This window comes from Macrotis lagotis, chromosome 5 (assembly GCF_037893015.1).
Source record: "Macrotis lagotis isolate mMagLag1 chromosome 5, bilby.v1.9.chrom.fasta, whole genome shotgun sequence".
In the NCBI taxonomy this organism is placed as follows: Eukaryota; Metazoa; Chordata; class Mammalia; order Peramelemorphia; family Peramelidae; genus Macrotis; species Macrotis lagotis.
The window spans coordinates 144,668,723-144,678,472 of record NC_133662.1 but is presented as its reverse complement, the minus strand read 5'-3'; the positions used below and the strand labels follow the sequence as shown (position 1 = coordinate 144,678,472).

Here is a 9,750-nt window from a genome sequence, read left to right as displayed (position 1 = left end):
AATATGAACCACCATGCTTTCTAGTATTATTTCATTCTACCACCCTGAACACAGTCTTCCTTATGACTGAATCGACCTCCTAGTTTTTCATCACATATGACAATTCACTGTTCACCTTGGTGCCTTTATATAAATGGTCCCTCATTTCTGGAATGTACTTTGTTCAGAGTGCCTCTACCTTCCTTATAAGATCTCTAATTTCCTTCAAAATTGTGCTTACTTAGGTATTGCCTATGATATGTGTTTTGGTAGGACATATATTAAAATTGGAATGATAGAGAGATTAGCATGGCACCCTACAAGGAAAACATGAAAATTCATAAAATGTTCCATAATTTTTGGTGGTGCAGTAGATAGAGTACCAGACCTGAAGTCAGGAAGATTCATCTTTCTGAATTCAAATCTGATCTCATACGTTTACTAGTTGTGTGACACTGACCAAATCACTTAACCCTGTCTACCTCAGTTTCTTCATCTTTAGAATGATCTGCAGAAGGAAGTGGCATCCTATTCCAGTGTCTTTGCCAAGAAAATCCCAGTGAAGTCATGAAGAATCAGACACAACTGAAACAAATGAACATGTTGAGGACTTTTCTGCTATACCACCTTGTTGGTGCATCTTTCTCTTTAAAAAACTTTTTGTAGCTTGAATACATAGTTTGTATTACTTGACCATAAACATATAATCTCCATAGAAGAGAAGTTTCCTGAGGGCAAGGACTATTTAATTTTTATCTTTGTATTCACAGCTATTCCCTCAAAGTAGGTACTTAATAAGACTGTTGAATTAAATTGAATTGAAAATCTTCCCTCAAAAATCATTATTCTAAAATGATATTCCATATCAATAATATATGATAATCACAAGTTAAATGTGCTCAAAAGCACCTACTGGCTAAAAGTCTCAGAAGATTTGATTTTTGAATCCTGGCTCAGAACTTAGCAATTTTGTGACTAACTCTTTAGCAAGTTATTTCAACTTTCTTGACTTTAGTTTCCTCATTTTTAAAATGGGGTTAATGATAGTCCCTACCTTACTAGTTTGTTATGAGAATCAAATGAGACAGAACAGCTAGATGTCATAGTGACAAGAATACTGTCTCTGAAGTCAAGAGGACCCAACTTCAAATCCACACTAAATGTATGACTCTAGGCAAGTCACTTAACCCCAACTGCCTCAGTAGAAAAAATATCAAGTGAAATAATATAGATAAAGTATTTTTCAAAACTCAATGAACTTTGTGAATGCTAGATGTTACTATTGTTAATAAATTATGATTTTTTCTATCTAATCGAATTGTACTGCGTGGAAACTTGGTGAGGACAGAGGAAGGAAAGACTTCCACAAGAAACTGATCCAAGTTATCAATGTCTTTATGTCAATTATTTCCAGGCAACTGGGATACCTCTGATACAGTCAGTCCAGAGATACCTATCATAGGATACCTAGGGTGTCCAGGGACACCCATAAGCCTCGGGTGAGATATCTTCAGGTTACAGCAGAAACAAAAAGGCTATCTATTATGATGTTTCAAAAGGCACCTTGTAACCTTGCCACTCTTAATTCCATGACAAGACACCCATACAAGGAGCAATTCAACAACCCCTGGCAAAGATGTGGATTCTTAGGGAAAGTGTGTGCATCTGTATGAGTCAAACTTATGTATATGAGCGGTACTCAAATTTCCCATTACTGTGATCTGTAAATGGGAGAATAAAGGACACAGGGAAGAAAATGTAGACTCTCCCCAAACAGTGTGTGTGTGTGGGAGAGAGAGAGAGAGAGAGAGAGAGAGAGAGAGAGAGAGAGAGAGAGAGAGAGTGTTTCTGGGGTTGTTTATACCAGGATTCAGTGAGTTGTTTTTGTTCTGTCTTCCTTTACTTCTAACCCACATAGGGTGGTAGCAGGTGTCCTAGAAGGAGGAAGACTTGGCAGTATTTACCTAGTTGTTCAGACCCTTAGATTGTAGCCAGCAGCATATGAGTCAGCTTGGACATCTCTGCTGTAAATTGGCCACAGAGATCATTTCACCCCCTTCCCATCAGCACCACCGCCACTGTTATTAATGCTGTGAAACAGTAACCTCACTTAAAAATAACAACACCAACAACTCCAAAGAAGCTGAAAGACTGAGAAGTATAAGAGAAATTCATGGTGCTAAGCTCTGAACCCAGGTCTCCTTGCTGGGGACAACAGCAGCACTGACTTCTCTGCATAAGCAGTCGACTGTATTAGCCAGACACCACTTTGGAAAAGCAGCCAAATTTCCCATGAGAGGAATTGTAAAAAGCTAGTGGGTAGATAGTATAGCTTTCATTTAAGGAGATAAAAGTCAGACTGGCAAATGAAAGCAAGAACCTTCTCAGGCCTGGGCCTGACAGTGCTGGATTTGTTCACCGGCTTTGAAAGGATGCATTATCATAGAGAGGCTTATATTATGGAAGGAGAGGCAGCAGTGACTTAGAATATGGAGCATCCAACTGGGAAGCGAGAGATACACATCTCAAACCGTGCAATTGATTCATGACACCAGACCCCAAAGAATTCTGTTTTCAGGCTCTTTCTCCACTTTAGTAAAATCTTTGCTTGGGGGGCTGGAATTAGTAAGATTACTGAAATCTTTAGAAAAGAGCTGTGATTAGTAATAGGAAGGATTATCATTGGGAGTGGCTAGATGGTGCAGTGGGTAGAGTGAGGGGTTTGGAGTTAGGACCTAAATTCAATCTACTGAGTCATGTAGCTGCCTCCACAGTGGCATGTATTGTAAGTATTAAATAATTTTAACTATTACAGCTATTATTATTCCCGGTTTCCTGAGCATTAGGAATTTTTGCATGCTTTTGTAAGTTGCTACAGGTGAAAAAGGATGAAAATGTGTCATAATAAGGACAGAGGCTCAAATGCTGTTTGTTGTCCGCTCTGCTGATCTTTGTTCTCTTACCATTTTACACAAAGAAATCCCAATAGTATCTTGATCTTGACCTGTTTTACAAGTAGTTTCCATTGATATCCTGAGTCCAAACCAATATACTTCATTTCTAACTTACCAACTTGTTGATAATTTTATCTTACTGTGTTCTTAATTTCTTGCTTTTTAAATTTATTAGGTAGGGATTACACGTCTTTTCTTTTTTTTTCTTTTTGGTTTTTTCAAGGCAATGGGGTTAAGTGGCTTGCCCAAGGTCACACAGCTAGGTAATTATTAAGTGTCTGAGGCCAGATTTGAACTCAAGCACTCCTGACTCCACGGCCAGTGCTCTATCCACTGTACCACCTAGCTGCCCCAGGATTACAGATGTTTTAAGGTTCACTTGGCTAATGACCATATCTCAGGAAATGGGTATTGTACTTTAGGAGAATTATGTCTTCATATAATACTGGTGCTGGAGTAAATACAATATCCAAGCAATTTAGCTATTTTCTATTATGAGAAGTTGTTGAGATGCAACTGAAGATATATAGCCCCTAGTGAGGACATGAAGTAACTACTGTATCTATCAATGGATAGAATGCTCAGCACAGAGTTAGGAAGAAATGAGTTCAAATCTGGCCTCAGGTACTTATTAGATGTTTGACACTGGGAAAAATCACTTAACTTCTGTTTGCCTTAATGCAGTGGAGAAGGAAATGGCAAACCACTACATTATCTTTGTGAAGAAAACTCCATGGGCTGTATTGGTATCATGAAGAGTTGGACAAGATTGAACGACAATCAGTGAGGACATGATTCCATCTTCAGTATGGCTGATTTAAATATAGCATGAGAAGTTTTGCAATGTAAAGGACTTCAACTTCTCATTCATTTATTCATTTAGCAATCATTTATTAGGTACCTACTATACCTATGTAAATACCAAATATATATTTTGAGTTAAACTTCATTCCATTCTTTTGCTAATACTTATAGGCTAACTCTAATCATGATATATTTGAATTGCATTTAGGTTGAGAAATGAGGGTAGAGAATTCAAATAAAGGAAGAACAATGAGTATTTTTTCTATTACAATTGAACTTGCTAAAAAGATATGTTCCATAGTTTGGAGAGAAGGGAACCAGACCTGCTAGTAATTAGCCTAAACATGTGAGAAACTACCTTTTCCAAAGCTTTTTAACTTATAGTGTTAGAGGTACTTGAGAGCTTGAGTTGTTTGCCCAGAGTCACAAAGCCAATATGTGTCTGAACCAGAACATTAATCCAAATCTTTCTGATTCTGATGTCAGTTTTTTCTCCATTCTATTAGGCTGTTTCTTATCTTTCTTTATTTTTAAAAATTATACTCTTAGGAAATAGGTCCTAACAATATCACCATATTATAATTTTTAATATATTTAATTAATATAATAATTTTTACATTTCAATTAATTATTAAATTATTGAATTATATTTTTGAATTTTAATTAAATTAATTAAATTAATGTTATTGATTACTATATATTCTATTCTATTCTATTACTATAATATGTTATTTATACAATTCTGAATTTTGCCTGTTACTCTCTAATCACATCCTCTTAGCTACTCAATGAAGCAGTACAAGAACATTTCTTGAGAGATCTTGTACCTAAATTTAATGGTGGTCTTTTTTTTTAGGGTTTTTTTTTGGCAAGACAAATGGGGTTAAGTGGCTTGCCCAAAGCCACACAGCTAGATAATTATTAAGTGTCTGAGACCAGATTTGAACCCAGGTACTCCTGACTTCAAGGCCGGTGCGTTATCCACTACGCCACCTAGATGTCCCTTAATGGTGGTCTTTTTCCAGAGATTCCACTCCCATGTTGTTTCACTCTTCGGTCTTGTCTGATTCTTCATGATCCCATTTGGTGTTTTCTTGGTAAAGATACTGGAATGCTTTGCTATTTCCTTCTCCACATCTTTTTACAGATGAGAAAACTGAGGTAAAAAGTGTTAGATTACTAGCTGAGGGTCACACTGCTAGTAAAGGCCTAAGGCCAGATTTGAACTCATGAAAATAGCATACTGTCTACTCTATCTTCTCACTGCTCCTCTACTTCTTTGGGAATTACAATCGACTGAAGCCATCTAGTGCATACTTCGGCCTTTTGGAACCACCACATCATATAATCAGAGACTTCCTGACCTGTGTAGCTATCTAGCTCTTTACAAAATGACAAATGGGTAACTTGTTATGTTTTACATCACAAAGAATAACATAGATTGCAGGAGATTACTAAAAGATATTTTGTCTTATTGGAAGCATCTTGTTTTTTTTCCCCTAAATTAATCCTTGTTTTGTTCTAAGGCTATAACTTTTAGCTATGACTGACTCGAGGCACTGAAAGAACTCCTTTTGGAGAAAGAAAGGATTCTCAGTCTAGCTCATGACAATTCTTAGTATTAATCTTCCCAGGTTAGCTTGGGAATGAATGAATGAATGAATGAATGTGTAAATTTAAAAGTATATTAAGTGCTTATTAGGTGCCAGGCATAACACTAGGTGTTAGAAATACAAATACAAACAAACAGGGATGGTCCCCACCTTCAAAGAGGGACTAGGTAAGACTACACATATAGAAGAATGATTTTAAGTGAGAAGTCAAGGTAAACAGTCAAGTCATCTAGGTGGTGCTTAGAATCAGAGATTCATCTTCATGAGTTCAAATCTATCCTCAGACATTTATTAGCTATGTGACCCTGAGCAAGTCACTTAGTCCTGTTTGTCTGAGCTTTCTCATCTGTAAACTGAACTGAAAAAAGAAATGGAGATTCTTCCAGTATCTCTTCCAAGAAAATCCCAAATGGGGTCACAGAGAGTCAGACACAACTGAAAAATGACTGAACAAAAGGGTAAATGGTGATTGAAGTCATGGGAAATTTGAATAACATATCCATAGCAGGAATAGCAATGTTTATTTGATTTTTATTCTCAGAATTAGACATGGATTATTAAGACTATCAAATCACATTAATTCATTATGTCATAACTTCACTCCTAAAAATATTCATTTGTATACTCATTGGTGTAGGAAGATTACAGTGAGCAACATCCCTCTATTAATATAGATCATTAACTGTTAAGTAACTTGCTCTGGGTCACAAAGGTAGTATGTGCCAGAGTCAGTATTTGAATCCACATCTTTAATTTTCCAAAGCAAACCTCTATCCACTATATCACAAATTAGGCTTCCTATTGTTGCTGTCCGTGGTCGTTTTTTGTTTTGCTGTGGTTTGTTTTTTTGGTTTGCCAAGAAGAAGGGTAAGGAGAAATAGCAATTGAGGTGTGTGGGTCTAATTTTCCTAAATCACTCCTCACCGCTAAGGGCTATTTGAATATCAACCTAACTCCACATAAATATAGCTGATGTGAGCAGTACCTAATTTAGAAATGATTAATGATGCCTGTAGTCAGCCAGGGCCCTAGAACCTGGCAAATTCTCATTCTGGCAGCTAAATTCTATGCCCTTCCCCCCGTCCCTTTTAATATCTAGAATTAGAATTCCAGGCTAATGTGTAGTTGTGCTTAGAAATATAACTTTCCTATCATAAAAGTGACTTTCCTATCATAAAAAAGTGAATTGGAAGCCAAAGTTGGTAATATTTTCTCAGCTTCTCTAGGGTTCCAATCTCTGTTAGGGATCTGTAGACCAATCTGAACTCTTTCCATAGCCTTCATACTCACACAAAATCAGCCTGCAAATGGGAACTTAGCAAACAACTCTGTTGCCTAGGCAGAAAGGCCAGGTGCAGGCCAAAGTCCCCAAGTTGACAGAATGATAGGAGAGGGGAAAAAATATTAAATGGAACAAATCTTCTTGGAAGATGAGTTTAACAGTTTTGAGCAGAAGTAAATTTTATAACTTTGTCAAGAGTGAAAAATTATTTTCCCTCAAATATATTCAGAATCAAGGAATTTGGCTCCAGTGAGTTGCTGTGCAGATATGGTACTCTATCTCCCATATCCATGAAACACTCTGAGGGAGTCTTCATCATTCACATGGTATTGTGGCAAGTAAGGATGGGCTTGTGCTTAGATGAAAAGAATCTGTTAATTGGTTACGATTCCTAAAATTTAACTTTCTTTGTTTCTTCCTCCCATCCTTCCTTCCTTCCTCCTTCTCTCCCTCTCTTTTTTATCTCCTTCCTTCTTTTTTCTCTCTTTTTCTTTCTTTCCCATTTTTTGTCTTTCTCCATCTTCTTTTCCTATATTCCTCTCTTCCTCCTTCTCTCCTTTTATTCCATGCTTACTTCTTTCCTTCATTCTTCCCTTCCCTCATTCCTTGTTTCCAGAATATCAGTATCCAGAACTGAATCTCACTTCTCTACAGATAAATTCAGGGTTTTTTTTTTCCCTTTGAGAAGAGTGTTCCCATCTATGTGATCCTGAATAGGTCACTTCCTTTCATCTCAGTTTCTTTGCATATAAAAAGAGGCTACTGCCTGCTAGATAATCTATGATTCTTGTATCTTAGCCAACAATTAATTAAAGCAGTTTTGGGCATATTATGAGGTGCTTATAAATAACTATTAATGAAAAGTCTTCACTCAAGACACAGACAATTCTTCAGTAGTGGACCATACTTGGAAAATTTGTTTAAAATGATGTTTTGTTCATTTGATTCATCATTTTATGCATATTATCAGCCAGCAGGATTAGGCAGTGTATTTAGAGACAGAAAACCAAGTTCTAACAATGCTATTCCTTTATTACATATATGAGCTTATTTTCTGAATCTCAATTTCTTCATTTAAAAATTAGACAGACTAGATTTAATCATCTCTAAATCCCCATCCACAACTAAATCAATGATTCTTTGCCTTTGAAGATCTCCTACAAGATCTAAATCTATATTCCTAACGTTGATAACCACAGACTCTTCCAGTATCAGCTTATTCACAGACAACAGATTATCAGATTGACCTAGAGATGAATTGAACAGTTGTTAGAAGAAAAGAAAAAAAGGAAGAAAACAGGCACCTACAATATGCCAATCACTATGCTTATTGTTTATAAATATATTTACTTTTCACAAAATTCTGGGAGGTAGTGAGGTAGAAATTATCTCCATTTTATAGTTAAGGCAGATGAGTCCAATAACTTTCCCAGGATCATAAAATTAGTAAGTATCTGAAACTAAGTTTGAATATATGACTTCCTGATTCTAGGACCAGTATTTTATCATATATCCTCATAATGATGCAACTCTAGAGTCTCATTTCTGAACAACAAAAGAGGTACTAGAGGCCTACTGTCTGCCTGTACAACACACTATCATGTAATTTGATCCAAAAGGGAAATGAAACATTTTGTGAAATAGGCAATATGGCACACCTGATTTTGGAGTGGGAAAGACTTCTCTCAGCTCAAGTCTAATACACAGTTGATGTATGAACTTGAGTAAATTGCATAATTTACCAATTTCTTCAACTCTTTGAGACGATAAGATGTAGAACAGTTGCTAAATTGATAGAGAAAATTGATAGAGAAATTGATAGATAATAGATAGGGAATTGATAGATAAATTGATAGAGGGAATTCCCCTGTATCTGGGAAATTGCATCCACAAATTTGGATTGAAGAAGTGGAAAGGAGAGAGGAAGAGGAGAAGAAGAAGAAGAAGAAGAAGAAGAAGGAGGAGGAGGAGGAGGAGAAGGAGGAGGAGGAAGGAGAAAGGAAGAGAAAGAGGAAGAGAAGGTGAAGAAGAAGAGGAAGAGGAAAAAGGAAGAAGTGGAAAAAGGAGGAAGAAGAGAAAGAAGAAGAGAAAAAGGAGGAAGAAGGAGAAGAAGCTCATCCCACCTAAAACCTTTAGTATGAATTTAATTCATTTGAGCTTCAGCAATGAAGTAGAGTCTTCTCAAACTCAAAAGTCTAAGTAATTAAAGAACTACTTTCTATGGACCTTGAGATTCATCTTTTCAGCTCTAGCTCTGAGAGTTTTTCAATATCTGTTGCTTTGGCTATCAGCAACATACAAGAGTCCAAAAATGCTTGACCAAGATTAAACAATAATTCTGCAAAACTACCCTGTAGAAAAGCCCCATTTTAGATGTGACGCACTATGGGAGTGCCATAGAGGACTAATCCTCTAAAAGAATAGGATTTCTACTTTCATTTCCCTGGCTTCCATCTATATATTCTCTTTCTGACAATAGTAAGGAAGAAATAGGGAAACAAACTGAATGATTCCATGGCAAGCCATTAGAGGGCCCAGGGCTTTAAATTCAGCCATTTGAACTTGTTCCTGGTACAGTTTGCAAACCCATGCTTGGTTTATCCAGGAGAGAGAGGGAGCCAGAGCCGTTACCCCAGAGGGCAGTTAGTTTGGCCAACTATTTGACCATGGAGAATAGCGGAACCGAGTTTTCCTGACCTTTGGGTGATATCACACAGGGACATCACTAACCCTTAGAAGCCCCACCCCTAGAATTTGTGTTCCTGGAAACTCCTCCCAGTGGCCTTGTGTCATGGGAATTTGGCCTGCTGGGTGGAGGCAATCTGACCCTGTGGGAACAGAAAGGGAAATTCCAAAAAGCCAAATGGGCTTATAGATTTCAGCAACTTAATCCTGTGTTTGAATATTTCTGCCACGTTGAATGATAAAAGTTACAAATAAAAATGGCCTGAATGATTTGTTATATTCTGTGGCAGATTCTCCAGTAAAGACAACAGGCCATTTCAAATCCAACTCAAAAGTGCTGAATATGCATAAACTTCTAAATTCTGTTTACTCTATCGAACATACTTAAATATATTTAAACAAATAAATTCAGCATCCTGTTTGGTTTTTCTAG

General features: G+C 36.8%; 1 pseudogene; it reads left to right on the top strand.

Moving 5' to 3' along the window:
- The first annotated feature begins 240 nt into the window (after positions 1-240).
- LOC141490296 (U6 spliceosomal RNA) lies at positions 241-339 on the top strand (annotated as a pseudogene).
- Positions 340-9,750: the final 9,411 nt, after the last annotated feature.